Below are 23,871 nucleotides of genomic sequence, written 5' to 3' on the forward strand. Positions count from 1 at the left end.
TATGCGCTGGTAACCTAGTAAAGACATCTATAGCTACAAGCTTACATAATGCTTACCTGTCTGACAGCTGGGTTCAACAAACAGATAACATTATAAATGGATAGGAATACTCTGCTACAGCGAGAGAGTACTTTAGATTGAAGTTAGACGTGTTTTCAAGAAAAAATGTGAAAGGAACTGTGTGCGTTGCTATGTTGCTGTGACATCGCGTCTGTCTCAGCAAAATATCTGGCCAGTGATTTATCCTGAAATTCTGTTTGCAATTTTTCAAGTCAGTGGTTAGTTTTCTAGTTCTGACTCCAATGGAATGCACTAATATTCCCAACAGTTTGTGTTTCCTGTGTTCTATTATGAAAACGTCATAATACAAATTATAATAATAAAAAAAATATTTTGATTTGAATTGAGATAATGGCAAATTTGTCTGTAAGATAAGTAAGGGATAATGTATAGCTACGAGGTCATTGTCGCAAAATAATTGACCGACACTGCCTGCCTGGAACACCGAGGTGCAGCTGAGGTGTTCTAAACGCAGTGAAGGTCAATTATTTTGCGACAATGACCGAGTATAGCTATACATTATCCCGCTTATTACAGGGCTAACTTACTAACAATATACGTAATTCATTTTACACCATCGACAAGACGAGATCAAATGCAGACGCGGTTGCTCTGTTGCTCTCATGGTGTTGGAGGAAAATCACAATGGACTTGATTACACCTGATGCAGTGCAGCTGTGCATATGGTAAAGCTGAGTCTATTTAGGTTTGAATCTCACAGTGTCAACGTATACACTATCCCGCTTATTACAGGGCTAACTTACCAACAATATAATTCATTTTACACCATCGACAAGACGAGATCAAATGCATGGTGTACTGTCGAGACCTGCCTCGGACAGGCGCTGCACAGCCGTGCTCCGCAGGCTGTGCATGGTATAACGCTGCGAGAGTCCGGCTGCGAGGCTATCTTTCCCCTAACAGCGGTCATTATTGCGCGTTGCCCATAGCAGCGGTGAATTATCGAGAAATAATTGACCGCTGCTAGTGGCAACGGAGCACTATTGACCAATCACAATCAAGCATTTTGGCGAATGTTAAAACGCCATGTAATAAGATAGGATAAGAATAACGTTATTGTCTCTGAGGGAAAATTACTCAGTGAAAAGGTTACAAATGTTTTTTAAATGTCAATATAAACACAAACCACTTGTATAGTATATGAATAAGTGATGACGAACTTACAAAACAAAGACATAGTTTATCAGCAAATTCATACATATAGACACAAAAAATTTACGTTTAAATGCAGCAAAAGAAGGAACATGTATATGGATCTCTACAGGTATAAAATGTTACAGTATGTATACAGGGTTATAGTAACAGTTATGTAAAGATTAGTATATGCACCGATGCACCGATATGAAAATTCTCGACCGATACCGATAACGATTGTTCAAATAACACAATCGGCCGATATTGATACCGATATTTTGATATTTGTGAGAGGCTCTCTTCCGCTAACGCCACCAGTGTGAATGAAACTAAAGTGTTTCCAACGTTGTGTACTGAAATAATAACATTAGACAATGTTGTGAACAAAAGAGAACAGTGGCTCGGGAGGCAGAGCAGTCATCTGGTAATGGGTTGCCAGTTTGATTCCGGCTCCTCCCAGCAGCATGTCGAAGTGTCCTTGAGCAAGACACTTGACCCCTAACTGCTCCCGATGAGCAGGTTGGCGCCTTGCATGGTCGCCTCCGCCGTGAATGTGTGAGTGAATGGGTGAATGTGAGGTATACAGTAAGTTGCTAAGTGTTGTATAAGTGCTTTGGATAAAAGCTGCAGTCCATTTACCATTTACGATCAGTTAATCAACACCTTGGTCAGGGGTTCTCAAACTTTTTTATACCACAACCTCATTTTATTTAGGAATTTTATTGGCAACCCCACACTTAATGTATCATGTAATTTCAACATGGAAATAAGGAATATCAAAATAAAAGCACACCTTGTTGAACTTGATCATGCATATTTATTAGAAAATGAAATTACGAGATGGATAACGCACGACAACAAATTTAAACCAGGGATAGAAGATCATGGGTTCAAAAGATGGGAGAGGGGGGGCATAACAGCAATATGTACAATGATAGAAGGGGGGGAGATCCAGACTCTACAAAAATTTTAAGAAAGATTCGGACTAGAGAATAGACCACTTTAGATATTTACAGATTAGAGACTACTACAACAAGGAAATAAAACTAGACAAAGACAAAGATCAGAATGGGATAATTAGGATAATGGTAAAAGCATACGAAGGAAGGAATGGGGGGGGGGATATCAGCACTATATCAGGCAATAATGGACAGCAAGGACATCACAACCATATATATAAAGGAAAAGTGGGAGAAGGAATTAGAAACGGAGATAACAGAAGAAGAATGGTATAACATATGTAAGATACAACACACAACCACAGGGTCAAGGATATGGAGGGAGTTTGGGTGGAAAAACATAATTAGATTCTTTATAACACCAGAAATACAGGGCAACTATACACCAACACAGAAACCATGCTGGAAAAAATTTGGACAGGAAATAGCAAACCACACACATATTCTGGGGATGTCAGATAATAAAGAACTATTGCGAAGAGATAGGAGAGATAATAAATGAAATAGTAGGATATGAAATACCCCAGACAGGCCAAGTATTGTATTTAGGGAACTTAACACAGGAAGGAATTCAGGGGGAAGACAAATACTTGATTAAGATATTACTAGTAGCAGCCAAGAAAGCATTGACGAAAATGTGGTATAGAGTAGAAGCACCGACGAGGGAACAATGGACAGAGATAGTGGGGGGGATTCAGGAAATGGAGAGAATCACACATAGGCTGAGGCTACAAGACGAGAAGTTTGAGTCAAAATGGGAGAAGTGGGAAGAGTATAGGAAGAAAAGAAACGACATCACAGGAGAGTGAAAAGGAGACAAGAAGAGAAATAGAAATAGAAATGAAAATAAACTATGAAGGTACCAAAGAACCCATGTCACTTTATTCTTATCTCTTTTCTTTGTTTTTGTTTTTTTTGTTTTCCCTTTTCCCTTTAGTTAATTTATTTTAGGTCAACTCTTCATTTGATTTTGATATTATTTTCTACTATCAGCTATATCTTTTAGTTCATATCTGTCGAATTGTATCGTACTGTCTTTTATAATTTTGACCGCCAATTGTATTGTTGTATGTGGATGGTTGTTTGTAAATCAAGAAACTGAAAATAAAAATTTAAGTTAAAGAAAATAAAAAAAATATGAAATTACAGCACTATGTTATCAATGAAATGTATTAATATTATCAACAAAAGCAACAGAATTGTTTCTGTATACACATTTATAATAATAACTTTATTTGTATAGCACTTTTCATACAGAGGTTGCAGTTCAAAGTGCTTATAAAATGAGGCATATTTAGCCAAAATATGTTGCCAGAAGATAAAAGAAAAGAAAATGCGTTCAAATGTGTTTTGGCGGAGATCCGCTTCTACTCTGAGGCGAGATCTGTATTTATGTCAGTGCCGAAAATGCGGCCTCACAGAGGTATGTTGATGTGAAGGGGACAAGCTTTCTCAGTGCATTACACAACACTGGGTACTCATTCCGGACTGATATCCAGAACTTTGCGAGGGCCTGTCCAGTGAACTTGACTTTCAGTAGCTCGTCACACATTGAGCGCCTCCTGCTCAGACAGTGGGAGGCCTGCTGTGTCATGCGTAATGAACAGTTCTTATATCCAGTTGTCCAAATTGTCCGTGCTCTCTCTCCGAAATATTTCAATGAGCCCGTCTATGTGGCTACAGATGATGGGCTTCAAAACAAAATTGCAACATTCTGTTCCTCCAAAAAGCCACCAAGCAGAGTAAATACCCCAAAATCTCATCTGATTATCCTGGAGTGCCACAAACGGAGTGTCTTAATCCAGCTCTCCATTTTAGCTGTGAGTCCAAACAGGTCTGTGTCCCGACCTTGTAGTCCCAGATTCAACACATTGAGGGGGTCAAAGATGTCAGCTAGATATGCCAGCTGTGCCAGCCATTCATTATCAGCACATTTCTCTGCCAATGGGTTGTTTTTGTCTGCAAGGAAAATCTGCGCTTCTTCGCCGAGTTCAAAAGCGCGATTTAATACTCTGCCTCGAGATAGCCACCTCACTTCAGTGTGGCATAGCAGCTGGTTATGCGCAGAGCACCGCTTCTGACAACAAACCTATCCATTGCGAGTGTCCAGGTTACATTGCCAGATGTGGCCTCTGCGATTATACATGCAAATATATGAATGATGCAAATACACACAGCTGCCAGGTGGAAAACTCTATCTGAGTTGGGCTCGTCGGTTTTTCTCTTGATTATTATTATTATCTTTTTTTGCCAATGCGCAACCTGTCACCTACCTGCAACCCCACTTTGGGTTGCGACCCGTAGTTTGAGAACCGCTGGCCTAGCACACCATCCAGCATAATTGGGCCCTCCAGACCCGCTGCTCAACTTGTTGATGATTTTGCTCTCTTGTTCTTTTCTGTTTGCCTCTATGTTTCATTTGCGACTCTAAGCCTGTAAAGTACCCTAATCAACCTTTTTTCTTTTTTTTGCTCACATTCACTGGCGGCTCCCTCTCCTCTTGTGTTTATCTGTTGTTCTGGCAAAGCCAGACAGCATTTATTTCCCCCGCTGTGCACATCGAAGGGTTCAACGGGACATTTGGGCACTACCACCACACCAGCTGGGTCAGTATTAACGTTCTAACAGTCTCTCTCTCTCTCATCTCACTTTTTCTTCTTTCTGTGAGTCCAAGCTTTCTTTTGAAGTCCAAGCTTAACATACACAAACACATGATGGGGAGGTGCAGACCCCATGCCCATTGTATAGATTAGTCTCCCTCACACAAGTACACAGAGGCCTTGGCTCCATAGTGGAGGGGAAGAGAGAGAGGCAGAGAGAAAGAGAGATAGTGAGAGAAGCATATTTGAAATGTCCTCCGATTTCCTCTCTGTGCATTCAGTAGAAAGCTGTAAACTAGAATAGATTAACACGAATGAATGGACGTGGACCACTGGCCTAGCTTAACAGGTGTTTTTGGCCAACAGATAGGCTAGCTGGTCCGTATCCACTTCTGTTTCATTTGTGCTAACCTAGGCTAGCACACAGCCGGACCGCTTTCTACCAAACGCAAAGGAGGACATCGGTATATCTTCTCGTCTGACTCTGGAGAAGACGGTAAGTGCATTTCCTTTAAGGTGCACAAGGAGTAAGGAAAAAAAATGAAGAGGCAATGAGGTGGAAAAGGATGGATGGAGGAGGAGAGGAGAGGAGAGGGACAGGAAGTAGAGATAGATGGTGGGTGGTTTGGAGAGAAGAGGGGGGGTTGGAAATGTGAAAGTTAATCTGCAGGAGAACAGATTTCCAGACCTCCTCGCCCATCCTTCAAAAGCCAGCTACAAAATGCAGCTGTCGCAGCACTCAGCGTCTGACACTCTTGCACGTTTGACACACACGCACGCACACACACATCACAGACAAGGCACGTGCATAATACAGTTCATATCATGCACATGCACATCACACACGCTTTACAGTAGACTAATACCCCTATGCAAATAGAGATGCTGACAACAAAAGCCCTCAGTCACTCACACACACATACTCCTACACAAAGTCGCCTCCACGCCTGTACATCACACAGCCTGCCAAACAGCTCTGGCCCCGAGCGCCTCATAGCTGTACCAAATCCAGACATCTGTGACCGAATTAGCTTAAAAAAAAGAAGTGACAATATTACCTTTGAATTGGGTAAATGGTAAATAGACTGCATTTATATAGCGCATTTATCCAAAGCGCTTTACAAATTGTGCCTTACATTCACCCATTAACTCACCGACCAGACAGAATTTCCTGAAAATTTAAGGAAACTGTACCTTTATGGCTGCGTTCATTGTCATTTCCATCGACATTAACACTTTAATCGCCATGGGTTAAATTCATAATTTACCATCCCTCGCCAGCTCTATTTGTCTATGGAGAAGTTCCCCTTCTTTGCAGGGCTATAACTTTTTAAACTCTATTGCTACATTGCCATTATTATGGCCCATTCAATGTCCTATATGTATTGTTCAGGGTGTAGCAACGTTAAACTTTTTCATTCACATATTCATACTAAGATGGCGCTCTCGAACCGTTAGACAGTTGAGTGGAGCTCACCAGTACATCTCAGGGCTCCGGAAAGGATTATGATTTCGATAACAGATTTTTGAAATATTGACATCAAAGACGAGTTACGGCGTCTTCGGCAGAATGAGCATGGCTAGGAATGACGTCTTAACTCGTCCCCGGCGATCATAGTGTTAACTAATTTTGGGTTCTTATTTATAAAGAGACTAATAAATATGTGGGGAATAATAATATAGGTAGTACCTATTATTACTCCTTTTGACAGAGATGTTTGACAGTAGAACATTGTCCAATTTTGTGTGTCACTCACACACACACAGACACACACACACAAACACACTGCCTAAGACGTACAAAGGCATCTACTTCTACCTCAATCAAATGGTAAATGGCTGCATTTATATAGCGCTTTTATCCAAAGCGCTTTACAATTTGTTGCTCACATTTGACCCATTCACTCACACACATTCACACACCGACGGCGGAGGCAACCATGCAAGGTGCCCAACCTGCACATCAGGAGCAATTAGGGGTTAAGTGTCTTGCTCAAGGACACTTCGACACGCTGCCCGGGAGGAGCGGGAATCGAACCGGGAACGTCCGGATTCCCAGACAACTGCTCTACCTCCTGAGCCACTGTCTGCTGTAGTCGTGTGCGGTGCTATTCCCAAACCAGGAGGTGATGTTACCAGTCAGGATGCTCTCTATTGTATTATCCTCCGCACCGTGTAAATGGGTTGACCGCCAATAAACCGGGGCGGAGGAACCACAGGCAGTGGCGGGGCCAAGGGCGATGAGAGGAATGGCTTCAACAGGGACACATGAAACGTCGGATGAACCCTCATAGAGCTCGGAAGTCGTAACTTGTAAGCCACTGGATTAACCCGATGAATCACTTTAAATGGTCCTATAAAGCGAGGAGCCAGCTTCTTGGATTCCACCCGGAGAGGGAGATCCCGGGTGGAAAGCCAAACCCGCTGCCCTGGACGGTAAACTGGAGCCGGACGACGCTTACGGTTAGCCTGCCGTTGGGTACTAACCGAAACCTTCTGTAGCGCCTTCCGAACCTGTTTCCACGTCCTGCGACAGCGAGCCACATGTGCCTGGGCCGAGGGCACCTCCGCCTCCTGCTCCTGCTCGGGAAACAGAGGAGGTTGAAAACCATACTGGCACTGAAAGGGAGACATACCGGTAGAAGAGGAGAGAAGGGTATTATGCGCGTACTCAGCCCAAGCCAACCTCCTACTCCACGTTGCCGGACTACCGGCAACGTAACACCTCAAGACCCCCTCCAAATCCTGGTTGACCCTCTCCGTCTGTCCGTTCGACTGTGGATGGAACCCAGACGACAGACTGACAGAGGCGCCGAGGCCGGCGGCAAACGCCTTCCAGAACCTGGAGGCGAACTGAGGACCCCGGTCCGACACGATATCTACTGGCAGCCCGTGGACCCGAAAGACATGCTGTATAATTAAATCAGCAGTCTCCCGGGCCGAAGGAAGCTTGGGGAGAGGGACAAAGTGAGCCGCCTTAGAGAACCGATCCACCACCACCAAAATGGTGGTGAACCCGTCCGAAAGGGGAAGACCAGAAATAAAGTCCAGAGATATGTGTGACCAGGGTCGTTTAGGAATAGGAAGTGGTCGGAGGAGACCCGCCGGTGCCCGTCGAGAGGTCTTACTACGTGCGCACACCGGACAGGCCGCCACAAAGGAACGCGTATCCCCCTCCACTGTCGGCCACCAGAACCTCCTACGGATAAATTCCAGGGTCCTGGTCGCCCCTGGGTGGCTGGTGAGGGATGACGCATGTGCCCACTGTAGCAAGCGTGAGCGCGCCACCTTGGGAACATACGACCGTCCCGGAGGACCCCCACCAGGATCGGGCTCCCGCGTTAGCGCCGACCTTACCACCTTCTCTATGCCCCAAGACACGGGTGCCAAAATCAAGGCCGGTGGAATAATGGGATGGGGCTGCTCCTCCCGCCCAGGAAGATCAAACTGGCGCGACAACGCGTCAGGTTTGATATTCTTGGAGCCGGGTCTATAGGAGATGGTATATCGAAATCGTGTGAAGAACAACGTCCACCTGGCCTGGCGAGCGTTAAGGCGTTTAGCCCCTTGGATGTAAGCCAAGTTCTTATGGTCGGTCCAAATAATGAAAGGATGTGCCGCCCCCTCCAACCAATGTCTCCACTCCTCCAGTGCCAATTTGATCGCCAATAACTCCCGATTACCCACGTCATAATTACGCTCGGCTGGTGACAGACGACGAGAAAAAAAAGCACACGGGTGCACTTTCCCATCCTTTAAGCATCTCTGAGAGAGCACCCCCCCCACCGCGACGTCAGAGGCATCCACCTCCACAATGAACGGAACCTCCGCGTCATGGCGGATCAATACAGGAGCGGATGTAAAACGACGTTTAAGATCGCAGAAGGCCGACTCAGCCCTAGGCGACCATTCAAAGCCAGGGAGAGAGGCCTTAGTGAGAGCTGTTAAGGGATTGGCTAAGGCGCTAAAATTGCGAATAAAGCGCCTGTAAAAATTTGCAAAGCCCAAAAACCGTTGTAACCCCTTGAGCGACGAAGGCCGTGGCCAGTCCAAAACTGCACTCACCTTGGCTGGATCCATGCGCAGATCGCCCTTCGTCAACACAAAGCCCAGGAAGGACACGGTGTCCGTGTGAAACACACACTTCTCAGCCTTAACGAATAGTTGATGCTTGAGGAGACGGTCTAGCACCTCCCGAACGTGCATTTGGTGTTGCACCATATCGCGAGAAAAAATCAGGATATCATCTAAGTAGACAAACACCGACACCCCAATCAAGTCTCGCAGCACGTCGTTAACCAGGGCTTGGAAGACTGCCGGAGCATTAGCCAAACCAAAGGGCATGACCAAATACTCATAGTGCCCATTGGGTGTGTTAAATGCAGTCTTCCACTCGTCTCCCTCTCTAATCCTGACCAGGTTGTATGCATTACGTAAGTCAAGTTTAGAAAAGACCTGTGCCCCCTGTAAGCACTCAAAGGCCGTGTCCATGAGGGGTAAAGGATATCGGTTCTTGATGGAAACGTCATTCAATCCCCTATAATCAATGCATGGGCGCTGATCCCCATCCTTTTTATCAACAAAAAAGAAGCCAGCGCCGGCAGGGGAAGTGGAAGGGCGTATGTGCCCCGCAAGCAATGCCTCCTCTATGTAGGTGTTCATGGCCAATGTTTCGGGGCGTGAGAGAGAGAACATTCGCCCGCGAGGCGGGGAGGTACCGGGTAGAAGATTAATGGGACAGTCGTATGATCTATGAGGCGGAAGTGCTTTAGCACGCGTCTTGCTAAAAACGTCCGCCAGGTCCCAATAGATCTCAGGCACCCCTATTAAATCGGGATTAGAGGGTAGATCAGAATCTGCCACGCTCCCCACCATCCTGGAGAAAGAGGGAGGAGACAAAAGAGAAGAGGGGGGGGGAGACAAGGGTTTGGGCAAACTCCCGCTGACGATCGACTTGACGTCGGCCGCCGTTGAGAGTTCGCCCGTGCTCCAATTAATGACGCGAACACATGACGACAACCAGGGATGACCCAACACCATGACAGAATAGGGGGAAAAGATGACAAAAAAAGTAACCCATTCCCACTCCCCACCCTCCACCCGGATGTGTAAGGGAACTGTGCGCTGGGTGACGCTCCCACTGCCCAGGGGCCGACCGTCCAGGGCATAGACTGGTAAGGGAACCCCTAAGTCCTCCACCGGGGTTCCCCACTCCTTCACCAATCCCACGTGAATAAAATTGCCCGCCGCCCCTGAGTCAATGAGAGCCTTAGTTCCCCTAATGTCACCCCCACAGTTGATCGCCACCTCAAAAAATGTGCGAGAGTCCGTGGTTTTGGCAGGAATGAGCCCACCTGCTGGCGCCCTCTCGAGGCCCGACGGCGCACCTTCCATCCCCGATTGGCGCCGAGCCGATACAGCCTGGACCCGACAGCTGCCGAAGCGGTGACCGGTGCGGCCGCACCGGAAGCAGCGTCGCTCTTTGATGAAGCGCTGCCTCTCGTCGTCCGAGAGCGACAGCGCTCCAAGCTGCATGGATTCATCACCCAGTGGCCCACTCGTGTAATGCATGGAATTATCAACACCAGGAGAAGAAGGAAAACATACCTGGGGCTGGGTGTTGTTGACATGCTCCTTCTCCCTCTCCCGGTGCCGATTATCCATCTTGATGGTGGTGTTGATCAGCACTTCCAGCTGCTCGGGGATCTCACGCGCGGAGAGAGCATCTCGCATCCACGCTGAGAGTCCCCTGACGAACAGAACCACGCAGACGTTCTCTGCCCAAGCTGTCTCCCGAGCCAAGATCCTAAATTTGATAGCATAAGCTGCGACAGTGCGGAGGCCCTGCCGGCAGTCGAGAAGGCGACCACCAGCCTCGAAGATCGAGAGTACCCGGGAAGTATCGAATACTCTTCTCAATTCCCGGGTAAAGGCGTCCAGACTGTCGCAGATTATCGCCCCTGCCTCTAATTCCGCCGTAGCCCAGGAGAGAGCTTCGCCGGTGAGCAGTGTGATAATATACGCTACCTGCGCTGTCTCCGATGGAAATGATCGTGGTTGCAGCCGGAAAACGAGTAGACACTGGGTGATGAATTCCCGACAACCATCCGGTGATCCGTCATAGCGAGCGGGCGCCTGCAGATGTGGTTCGCGGGACCGCTCCTGGACCCCGAACCCCCCCCGACTTTCCTCTGCGTGGAGCGCTGCTTCCCCCGCCGCCGACTGCACACCAGCCACTCCTTCTTGGGCTTGTCGAGCTGTGGCCAACGCCGACTGCGCCACCGCTTGGGATGATCCGACGACCCCATTGAGTCGGATTAACTCGGCGCTGACCAGCTGCTGATGTTCCTCCATCCGTGTCTGGGCTGCTCCCTGCGTCCGGAGCATCTCCATGATGGCCTCCATGGAATTCTGATGGTCAGGTCTTCTGTCAGAATGCAGGTAGGTGAATTCCAATGGTTGAAGGCAATCACAGAGACAGAGAGTGTTTACTCTTGAACAGGTTCGACTTTAATAGTAAGAACATAGAGTAAATTCTAAGAGAGAGCAAGTGCTAAAAGCACAAGTGTAAGATAAGGTAAATGGGAGCTTATTGGAGGTCCACAGTAGAACCGTCCGCGTTATCCCCGAACGCAATTAGTGAAGACCTGACAATGGACAAGCAGAAGAGAGGTATGTTAAATAGAGACCAAATACCAACATTCCACACACACCCCCGTGACAGCCAATCAGGAACCACCCGTAAGTGACAGCACTAATTGACAGGGAAATGACAGGTGACAAGCCCAGTGACATATGCCAGGAATGTGGGTGGTCACCGACCGAGGTCGGTGTCCAGAACGTAACACATTTATATATTCTTTGGCTATTTTACAGACCAAACAATTTAGTTTGAATTTCAATTTAACCAAATTACATTTTATACATTCTTTGGCTATTTTACAGACCAAATCAATTAGTTTGAATTTCAATTTAACCAAACTACATTTTATACATTCTTTGGCTATTTTACAGACCAAATCACTTAGTTTGAATTTCAATTTAACCAAACTACATTTTATACATTCTTTGGCTATTTTACAGACCAAATCAATTAGTTAGAAATTCCAATTTAACCAAATGATATTTTATACATTCTTTGGCTATTTTACAGACCAAATCAATTAGTTTGAATTTCAATTTAACCAAATTACATTTTATACATCATTTGGCTATTTTACAGACCAAATCAATTTAGTTTGAATTTCAATTTAACAAAAATTACATTTCATACATTATTTGGCTATTTTACAGACCAAATCAATTAGTTTGAATTTCAATTTAACCAAATTACATTTTATACATTCTTTGGCTATTTTACAGACCAAATCAATTAGTTTGAATTTCAATTTAACCAAATTAGTCTACCAACCTTCCAAATACATTTTACTTTAAATTTAACCAGACCAAAGCAATTATGTTTGAATTACATTTAACCAAACAATTGTTACTTGTTCACAATGGACCAGATCCAACCCAAAGTAAACAAAACAACTTGCCAAAAGGCATCCCCTCCTACATAGTTACACAGTACACCCAAACATTCATTAATTGGAATGATTCCCACAAAATTGCCACCAACCCAGCCCTCCACAGGTACAATTTATAGTGATTTAAATTGACAATTACACAACTACAAACATACATACCAATGGCGTCTCTGGAGTTATTCTTTCCCTTGGTTTCCTCTTTTCCAATTCTAAATTGGCATTCTTCTCCCACTGAAGGAAACTAGTCCTTCCACTGCAAAGATTTTTTTTCCTCTGCCTATTCCACCCCAAGATGGCATTCACACCTGAATTGCATTGCTGCTCATTACCCCCTGCAGCAATCAACTCTCATCACAGCAGCTCAGGGTTGGCGGCCATCTTGTCACAAATCATACCCCTTAGAATGTATTAGGAAAAATGAACCATCCCCACATTGTATATATATATAAAATAAATAATATATAATATGAAACAAACATAAATGTAGACATTGTCTTAACACCTCCCACTTGAGCTCCTGGTTACTGAACCCAAGGAGGTCACACCAGTCCTTTAAGCATTGTATGATAACCAGACGTCTGACATCCCTGTGAAGAATGGTGGCTGGGATCTTAATCGAGAGCTTATCGGTTCCTTTAGTGTTTGTTTCTGTGCCCCCTCATTTCTTTGGCTTTCCGATGTGTACAGGATAGCTGGGGAAGGTCCTTACATGTACATCTCTTACGATGGCTTTCCTGTAAGCATTTACACTTTTACAACTTGTATTGACCTTTCAAGGCATCACCTCCCACAGCAACATTTCACACTGCACCTCTTGTCTTCATCGAACATCTGCATCCTGCCTCCACAAGCTAGGAGTCCAGAGTCCACATCTTTGTACACTGCCATTCTGCTTAGTGTAGTGTCTGGAAAGTTGTTCACAGCCAGCATGGTTTTCTTGCACCTTTCCATGAGTGACATTGCCTCCCACTTTGATTAGTCTTTGGCTCCCTCCAAACACATCTTGGCAGATCGCCACACCCAGGCAATGATCCAGACCAGTCTGGACAAGCTGCTGAACTTTTCTTCTCCCTTTTGATCGAGTGGTGTCAGCTTGGCTTTTGATTCCACAAATCGGACTTCAACTCCTGTTGTCGTTTCCCACCTCAAATACATCACAGCGCCATAGGTTGTCACTTCCATCTGAGAATGTGATTCCCCATGGCTTCCCTTTCCAGTCAGGTGGTGTGAGGCTCCTGTGGAATTTAATTTGACCAATCTGCACATACTCTTCAAACAGATGAATAGCTTCTTCTCTGAGCCCCTCTGAGAGTGGTTTATCCCATGTTTCTCTGGTCAGTTTTCCACCCCCTGCTTCCTGGAATGCTTTCCTGACAACGATTGCCCCCTTCCGCTTGGCAGGTGTAACTAGCCCAACTGGGTCGTAAAGTCCAGCTACTTGACTTAGGAGAGCCCTCCTAGTCAGGGGGTTGGGTGTCTCAGGTCTCACCTCCTCCTGGAGAAGATCCTTTCCTATTCTCATTTTCCTTTTCTTTTTGGAAAAATTGACTGAGGTCATCATGTAGAGTTTGTCGTCCTCCACCTGATATCCAATTCCCAGGGCTTTGTTGTCCTCCTCCCTCATTTGATTGGGGAGAACCAATGTTTTTGGTCCTTCTTTGCTTAGGATGACTTTTGCTGCAGTGTCTTGCCTCCCACTTTGCGCTGATCGAACCCAAGGTTTGAGAAAGAATCCCCCAGCCTTCAAAATGTCCGCTGTAAATTTTCCCTGAGTCACATGTTGCTGGGTTGTCTCAGTTGTGGGGCTTCTGATGATCTCGTCATACTTGACAGCAGCTGTTCTCATGGAGCGGGCAAAGTATGTCTTGGACTCATGAGCTCCCACCTCCACTTCCTCAAACAAGTCCGGGTGTGCTCCGCCCACTGTCTTTCCCAAGGGGCTTTCCCACAAAACGAGGTCTCCAACAACTCTCACCCTCTGTGGAGCAAGTCTTCCCTCTCTGTGACTGATGAGAAGTTCAACTTCCTCTGGCCTCTTCAATTCTTCAAGCTTGACCTCTGGGAAGAATTTCTGCAGCTTCTCAGGTTCAATCACTTTGTGGATTTTAGCGATCTCATCCAGGCCATAGCAGACAAGCTGATGCGATCTCTCTGTTCCTTTAGGAGTCTTGACTCTGACTCTGAGGATATATCTTTCAGTGTCCACCTTCACGGTCATTCCACCAACCCCATGCACAACTAAGGTTATCTTCTCACTCTGTAACCTTAGTCTGTCCGCAGCCTTATGGGTAATGTAGTTAGTGTCTGAAGCAAGGTCCACCAGAGTTACAATTTTCTGCCCTGCATTGGCAGTGACCTCCATCAGCATCATGATGACAGGGATTTCACACAGGCCATTCCTCTCCAAAAGCTTCGACTGGTATTTCCCGGTGCTGCCCGTCATTGTTTTGTTGGTGAAAGCCTTTATGCACCGTTCTGCAAGAACTGGGGAAAGCTCTGACAGAAAATGCTCCTGTTCATCCGTCAGCTTGCTCTTTTCTCTGCTGCCTTTTCCACTCTTCTCATCGCCCCTCTTGAATTATCCTCTTGGGCAGAGCCAGTAATGGTGATCTGGGATGCAGCCTCCTTTTTTACAGTCTATATTTCTGCAAAGGAAAGTGTCTCTGCAATATCCATTCCTGTCATGACATCCAAGACATTTGCTGCATGCTCCCAGCTTTTTCAAAGCAGCTCTCTTTTCAGGTAGCCTCAGCTCTGTAAATTTCCGACAGAAGAATATCTTGTTGATGTGCCTTTCATCACCACATACAACACACCCATCTTCCAGCTCTCCTTTCTTTGTGCTTCTTGTAGCAGCATATTTTCTCTCATACCTTTTCTCAGGATGGTCTGGTCTGTCCGTCCGTTCCACAATCCTTAGCTGCTCAAGCCGCTCGAGGATTTCTTCTTGCTTTTTCAGGAACTTCAAGAGCATGTTAAAGTGGTTGTCTGGAGTCACATTGTTTATTGGATCAACCATGAGGATTAGCCAGTCTCTTTGAACAAAGTCAGGTAGCTTGCTCTCTATAGATTTAATTACCAGTGGGTTGTTTATGGCACCAGAGTTTCCCAGATCTGTGAGATCTGCCAGGGCCTTTTGCACACACTGTATGAGGTCGATTACTCTCCTTGGCTGGTTTCCCCTCACAGGTGGTATTTTCTCCAGCTCCTCCAGTATTTCTATGGCGATGGTTGACTTGTTTCCACACCTTACTCCATGACTCTGAATATCTCTTCAGCAGTGTTGTAGGTTGATAGCCTGAGCTCCTTTGAAATCTTGTCATCCACACTGTCCAGGAGCTGAATCTTCTTGACTTCAGCTGATCCAGATGGCTCCCCTTGCCTTTGCAGGCTCTCCCAGTCTTTCCTCCATCTGTGATACTCTCTTTTACAGCCCTTGAAGATAGGTAGGGTGGTTGGCTTAATCCTCACCATCGGTGCTGCTGGCGTGGGCAGTGCTCCTTCCCTTGGAGCTCCTGTGGCTGCGGATACCGCCTGCGTCTCAATCCGTCGTGCAGTGACAAACTCAGCTTTCCTTAGCTCCAGCCGGTTGTTGATTGCTTTCAGGGCCTTGACTCTGCCATCTAGGTCCCCCTTTTCTGTCGAGGGGACCCATCTCTCCCACGTTGACAGGACTCTGAGGGCCTCCACTATCCGCTTGTCCAAGAGAGCCAGGTGCACCTCGTAGCCCTCCAGGTTGGCACTTTGAACAGGTAAGCTCTCCGCTTGATCACATGTCTTTTCTGCTTCTAGAACTGCATCTGTGAGCTCACTTTGGCCATACCTGGACCACAGGTTATCTTGGACCATGTCTCTTATTTCTTAAAAAATGTAGCTTGAGTTCCTTTGGCAGCCCTCTCAATGTCGCCCTCTTGTGGCTCTGTGAGAACTTCTCCTTCCTCTTCCTTCATGTCAGCCAGCAGTCCAATTCTGTAGTCATCATTGGTTGCAAAAACCTCTTTTAAGCAGTCAGAGAGTTTGGTGAACTCCCCCTTTAACTCTGCTTCAACCATGCTGCTTGCCCCTCTGATGATGAAGTTGGCTTGTCTGGTGAAGCTGCTTCTTGCAGTGGTTCTCTCTCTTTTGAGCTGCTGAACTTTCTTCCCCAGAACCTCTTCTGCCATCTTGACCTCTGTGACATGCACAGCTTCTCCCTCTGCATCAACAGCTTTTCTCTGGACGTCTGAAGCCTTTTATCCTCAGATCCAGGCTGCTCCGCGTGGTTTTCAACTGTCAAGTTATGTGTTTTTTTCCCCTTTTGGTACCAGTGCTGCCCAAACTTGAAAACAGCTTGAACCTCAACAGAGGACGCTGGGACAACTCGACTTCATATTGCAGATTTTAATGACTTTTTGCTCCAACACATCATAATTTGTTGCATCATCAGTAGTAGGTTGAAAACCTTTAAAGAAAAACACAAAAATTAGCCACTCCACAAATAACAAGTGCATGCCAAATAATCAAATACACTTCAATTGTAGTATTTTCAGTATATGATTATTTCTTCCCTCCAAACACATTTATATATTCTTTGGCTATTTTACAGACCAAATCAATTAGTTTGAATTTCAATTTAACCAAATTACATTTTATACATCATTTGGCTATTTTACAGACCAAATCAATTTAGTTTTGAATTTCAATTTAACCAAATTACATTTTATACATTCTTTGGCTATTTTACAGACCAAATCAATTAGTTTGAATTTCAATTTAACCAAACTACATTATACATTCTTTGGCTATTTTACAGACCAAATCAATTTAGTTTGAATTTCAATTGAACCAAATTACATTTTATACATTATTTGGCTATTTTACAGACCAAATCAATTGGTTTGAATTTCAATTTAACCAAATTAGTCTACCAACCTTCCAAATACATTTTACTTTAAATTTAACCAGACCGAACAATTGTTACTTGTTCACAATGGACCAGATCCAACCCAAAGTAAACAAAACAACTTGCCAAAAGGCATCCCCTCCTACCTAGTTACACAGTACACCCAAACATTAATTAATTGGAATGATTCCCACAAAATTGCCACCAACCCAGCCCTCAACAGGTACAATTTATAGTGATTTAAATTGACAATTACACAACTACAAACATACATACCAATGGCGTCTCTGGAGTGATTCTTTCGCTTGGTTCCCTCTTTTCTAATTCTAAATGGGCATTCTTCTCCCACTGAAGGAAACTAGTCTTTCCACTGCAAATAAATTTTTTCCTCTGCCTATTCCACCCCAAGATGGCATTCACACCTGAATTGCATTGCTGCTCATTACCCCCTGCAGCAATCAACTCTCATCACAGCAGCTCAGGGTTGGCGGCCATCTTGTCACAAATCATACCACTTAGAACCATCCCCACATTGTATATATATAATATAAATAATATATAATATGAAACAAACATAAATGTAGACATTGTCTTAACAGTCTGAATGTCTGACAAATTCATTTGCATGGTTCCTGTGGTGAGGTGATAACCAATTTACCATTTTGAGTGGTTGTTCTGGGTGAAACTCTGTGTGTCTTCAATACACAAATTGGTCTGGGCCTGTGTTGGCCTTATACATAGTAACAAACGTATGCTGTAATAATTGGTGCTGTTATTTGTCTAATAACCATCAAAAATATACTTCAGTTACTGAGCTGATAGAGTTGTGCCCTTCCTGATGACTTGTCGTACAGAACTTGTAAGTCGCTTTGGATAAAAACGTCAGCTAAATGACTAAATGTAAATGTAAATGTGACATGTTTTTATGGTGTCCGTTCTGCGACCCTCTCCAAATACAGAGGCTTATCCCATGCTGAACATAATCTCTCAATATTCTAAGAGACCCTTCAGAATGGACTGCATTTATAGACTGCATTTTATCCAAAGCACCTTACAACTTATGCTTCATATTCATCTATTTACTCACGTCACAAACCAACGGCGGAGGCAACCATGCAAGAAGCCAACCTTCCAATCAGGATCAGTTAGGGGTCAAGGAAACATCTACTCACTCCCACGAGGAGTCGGAATCGAATCTGGAATCTTCTGATTACAAGACGAACCCTCTACCTCCTGACCCACTGTCGCCCAACAGAATACATCAGCTCTTGGTAAAATTCCCACTGTGATACAACCTGTCGCTGTGAACATCGCCAGGCTATTGGTGGTGCAGACCGTGGAGGATGGAGCAGCCATTTCTCCTGGTGTCTCACCTGGTGTTGCGGTTGACGTAGCTGTCCCTGCCTGGTCAAACCCTTATTGTTGGTGAGTCCATTAGTGCTTCATAAAAAAAACGAACCATGACCCCCTCATTTAAAAAAATATTACAGACCCATCTCCAATCTCCCCTTCTCATCCAAAATATTAGAACGGATTGTCACAATGCAACTCACTGACCATCTATCTAGTAACAGCCTTCACACATTTTTTCAATCTGGCTTTAGAACCTTCCACTCCACTGAAACAGTTACTAAAGTCACAAATGACCTACTGATTTCTCTCTATTCTAACTTAGCCGCTTCTATCCCCAGGCCATCAGGATGCTCAACGAACAATAACACTATATGTAACAAAAAAAAATCTAACCCTAACTAACCGTACTGTCATGCACTTGTCCTAATAAACTAACCTACACTGTAGCACTCAACACTTTGATGAACATTGTTGCTCAGCTGATAGAGTTGTGCCCTTCCTGATGGCTTGTCGTACAGAACTTGTAAGTCGCTTTGGATAAAAGCGTCAGCTAAATGACTAAATGTAAATGTAAATGTAAACTATCAAATGCACTCACAGCACACATATCCACACGCACACACTCACTTTAAACAAACAACTCACTGCAGCACCCACTTTACAGACTTTATAACACATAAACACACTTTATATTTATTGGTAAAGAATTTGCACTACAACCCATACCTCATTACACCTTACTGTAAATTGTACCTAAATTGTACCTCATCCCATTTCTGCTTTGCACTGTATAGTATATTGTATATTAGTATATTGTATAGTATATTGTATGGTAACTCGGTTACTTCTACTCTGCATTGAACATTGTACATATGTACATACTGAACACTTGTGTCTACGTCACTTCTATTTTATACTTGCTATACTTATTTTATTTTATACTTATCTATTTTTGTCTAGCACAGTCTCTGGAGCGTAACAGAAAGAAGCATTTTGTATAAAAGTATTCTGTACTTCTGTATGACAACTAATAAAGAAACTTGAACTTGCTCTTATTGCTTGACCTCAGTGCAGCCTTTGACACTGTTGACCACTCCATTCTTTTGAGTCGACTTGAGAATCACGTTGGCATCCAGAGTCACGCACTCGCTTGGTTTAAGCTGTTAAGCCCTAGCCATATTTTCAGAAAATTTGCCTAAAACTAAAAGTACATACCCAAGTAAATGGAATATTGCTATACTTCTACAAGGCATGTTCTTGGTATCGAGGGACATCTATGAACCACAGGGAATGTATTCCCAGTGTCAGAAATATTGTGTCTATTACTAGGCTTGCTTAAATTGTGATGAAACAAAGGAAAATATGAATTACGATTTTTCTTTGCATCTTTGACAGTGAATAACACCATGATAATAATGGCCAAACTTAAAAAAACTACCACTGACCTCGTTCAGTACCCTCTTGAGATCATGTGTACAAAGAATCGAAGGAAATTAATAAAGGGAAGATGATAAAACCGAAGGTTCTGTATATACAGTACTGAATTCTCCCATCCGGAACAATGCAATTTGAAATATTATTATAGAATATAGAATATATGTGTAGCAGCCTGAATATTCTACAAAGTATTCAGTAGTGCTAACTAACTGTTACTTTCCCTGTGTGTGTATAACGTGTGATTTACAGTGTTCCTTTGGATAGACTAACAGTGGTCCTTTGGATAGCTCGCCCAGTCTAACGACGAGGTGAGGTGCTACTCTTCTCCAGATGCAGTATGGATTACTAGCAATAACATTGAGCCCTTTTCCCTTTCTGGAGCGGTCCTTGAGTGGGACCAGTGGAGGGTACCAGCAGGGGGCGGAGTGGCAGTGGTGGCAGGTGGAGCAGTGGAGAGAAGCAAGCAACGAGGAAGAGGGAGTTACCTGGAGGCGAGGGGAGCAGGAAGCTCTCTTCGGCATTGGACTTGGCCGTGAACGGTCGCAGCCACAACGGGCGTGTGCTTTGGAATAGCCCTGTTGAAGAAGTCAGTGAAGGAGAGCCCCGTCGGAGCGAGCGGCGGGTGATGAGACATACTTGCTAGTGACGGGTTATCCTAGAATTATCAGCGATAGTGTGTGAGTAAGAGAAACCGAACCCAAGGACTAACGTCTAGAGCTAACGAGACTAACGTCTAACGTTATCGGGTTATAGTAGTTACTGTGTGCGGTATAGTAGTATGCTGCTAACGGCTCCGTCTGACTTGAGTAGACTACCGGGCGCGAGGCGCTGAAGAGACCGGTGGTATAGCCACCCACGTTGCGTTAGCAGTGTAACCAAATAGCAGGAGGGTGCGTCGAGACCCAAAGCTTAGCTGTGTTTAGGGTAGCCAAAGTATTAGCTCGCGCGACAGAAGCAAGCCAGCAACAGCAGCGGTGGACGTTTCCCAGACGGTACAGAGGATGCCTCTTCCCACCAGCAGAGGACGCCATACAGCAAGCTCCGCCAGCTAACCACTGCCTGCTGTTCGCCCAGCCTGCTGGCTGTGCTCGCGGATCGCCGACGCCATCTTGTCATCCGGACTAGCGGTGACAAGAGTGGGTCCGCCATCTTGGCTAAGTACTAACAGTACCACGTGTACCAACAGCAACGTCCATTGAAGTGAACGCTAACAACCAGTGTCTAATGGGTACCCCGAACAATTTAAGCAGGCTTAGGTTAGGTTTTCTTTGATAACGTGGGCCCACATTTACTTGGTTTATTTTGTTATTTGTTTATTTGATATATTTATAAATAAAATATAAATATTTATACTGATATTTACTGTAATCGACTGTACTTTTTTATTTCCCCCACAGTGTAACCGTTTTGAAACTAATTTCAGATCTAATTGTTCCTACATGCTAACAATAGTGAGGAGAAACTGACTGTGTTTCAATATTTGTCAAAAACGTTACCTTTTGTGGCTTATTATCGCGAATCATAACAATTATTGATATGATTCATTCAGAACGCTGAACTTTGAACCACCATAGTATGTGACAGGAAGTGTAGATCGGAGAAATATCAACGCTGGCCGACAGCTATGAATGGCCTCTACAAAATGGCCGCAAAAAAACTACAATTCCCATGGTTCAAAATGTCCATGTCCGGTAACCTATTGCCAACCTAACGTTTTACATTCTACATGCTTTTGTGACATGTTAGTGATGTTAATACTTGAAAACGGTTGATTTTAAAATCGCAAATTATTTTCATCACTCATAAAAATATGCCTATATGATCATAATGTCAAAAGGGGTCGGTACCGACCCTGTGGGGGGGGAACAGGAGAAAAAATATCTTCAACAAAAAGAATGTCCATCTGCCATCACCTTCAGCAAACTGAAACCTCACTTAGAAACCAGCTCCTCAAAGCACGCCTGGATGATCAGCTGCCTTTGAATGAATGTTTTTTGTTGTTACCCTAGTGGTAGTCTTTTTTTTATTACAATTCCATTATGATTATATATCCTTTATGTATTTAACAATATAATTAGACAATCATCATAGATGTCTCTGCAATGTGGTCTCTTGTCTTCCTTGTATTCTTTTTCATATCCACTAGATCAGTAGGATTAACCCTAGAGTCAACCTTTAAAAAACCCACTACCTGTCTCCCTAGTGACCGGAACTGCGATCTCAGTAAAACATATATTTTTCATGTATTGTTCCAATTTCCTTTCATGAATATCATTATTAACTTCAGTCCTCACCATACGAATATTTATAAATTTTCAGGATTTTAACCATTTCTTAAATTAGGGTTGGGGTTAGGGTTATGGGGTTAGGGTTAGGGTTAGAGAGTTAGGGTTACCCTAGGGTTATGTTATGATGAGGCTTAGATGGCATGATGAATGGAACCCAGATGCATATTTGAACACGGGGAGGCAGTGGAGAGCAGTGATGCCAGTAACGCGTTACTAAGTAATGCGTTATTGTAATCTGATTACTTTCCCCCGAAAATAGTAATCTAACGCGTTAATCTTTAAAAGCCAGTAATCTGATTGCAGTTACTTGTCCAAGTGGCTGTGCATTACTATTTCGTTACTATCTCATCATAAATTCATAATGCAGGCGGAATGCAGTATTTTATTTCGTTTTCGACAGTCAAAAATACATTTTGAGCTGTTTTTCTTTTGGGAGTGACGTGGTGTGGCAGTGAAAGGGTTAAATACAAGAATGTGTCCCGCGGCGTGACTGGTCCCTCTGTCTGTGAGTGACTCTGCTTTGGTACAATCACATTCCCCATCCACAGTCTGCGAATCAGAGGCAGAGTAGGGCGGGTCTTCACAGCACGTCATGTGACATATGCGCCAATCGTGTGACAGCAGGGCTCCGTCGTCAGAGAATTCCACCCCAAAACCCTTGGCAAAATTAAAAGTGAAACAGCAAGATGACTTTTGCGGTTTCTGTTCAGAATTCCACCCCAAAACGCTCGTCTAAACGTAGCCTCAGTCACTACTTCACGGCGGAGGAAACAAAATACTGTCTACCGCTAAAAACAGCACATCCAATTGCATTGAAAGCATCTGGAATCACAACACTAGCCGACGCTTCGACTAGGTACAGGAGGGTTGATGGTGGCAGAGCAAAAGCTCTTATTTGCCAGATTTACAGTTAATTTACATGTTAAAGAGAGACTGATTGTATGTTTATAGAGAGACATTTATAAAAACAATTTAATAGTTACAGTTGATATAATTGAATAGTTCAGCCTGCATTTGTTAGATGTGATACACTGGTTTTGTAAAACCACTGGCTGGCTGCTCTAATGCTGTGAGCATCATAGACTGTTGCTTTACCATACTTGATGGTACAGAAGCTGAAGCACTAGTTTAACAATTTACGTTATGTGCAGAGAAACAAGTTAAAAACAATTTATGCACTTTCAATAAAGCGTTTAAAAAAAACTGTTGGGGGAACGACGACGACTTCGTAACCTAGTTACTTTCAAAGTAACTAAGTTACTCTGATAATCAAGTAATCAGTAAAGTAACTTAGATTACTTTTTAAAGGAGTAATCAGTAATCAGTAATCAGATTACTTTTACAAGTAATCTGTGGCATCACTGGTGGAGAGTGAGAGAGAAGAGGCATGAGTCGAAGTAGTAAATAACCAGTTTACTGAATGAGCAGACGGTTAGCATACAGAGAGTGGCAGAAAACAAAAGCGAACTAAGACTCGAAAACAAACCTCAGCCACGCTGGAAAACGAGGGCAACAAAACACGAACGGACTCACAGGGAATACAGGAAGCTTCACAGGGGAGGTACACAAGGTCGACAGCACACAGGAACAAGGGAATAATGACCCAGC

The sequence above is a fragment of the Notolepis coatsorum genome, assembly GCF_963971535.1.
Source record: "Notolepis coatsorum genome assembly, chromosome: 16".
Classification (NCBI taxonomy): domain Eukaryota; kingdom Metazoa; phylum Chordata; class Actinopteri; order Aulopiformes; family Paralepididae; genus Notolepis; species Notolepis coatsorum.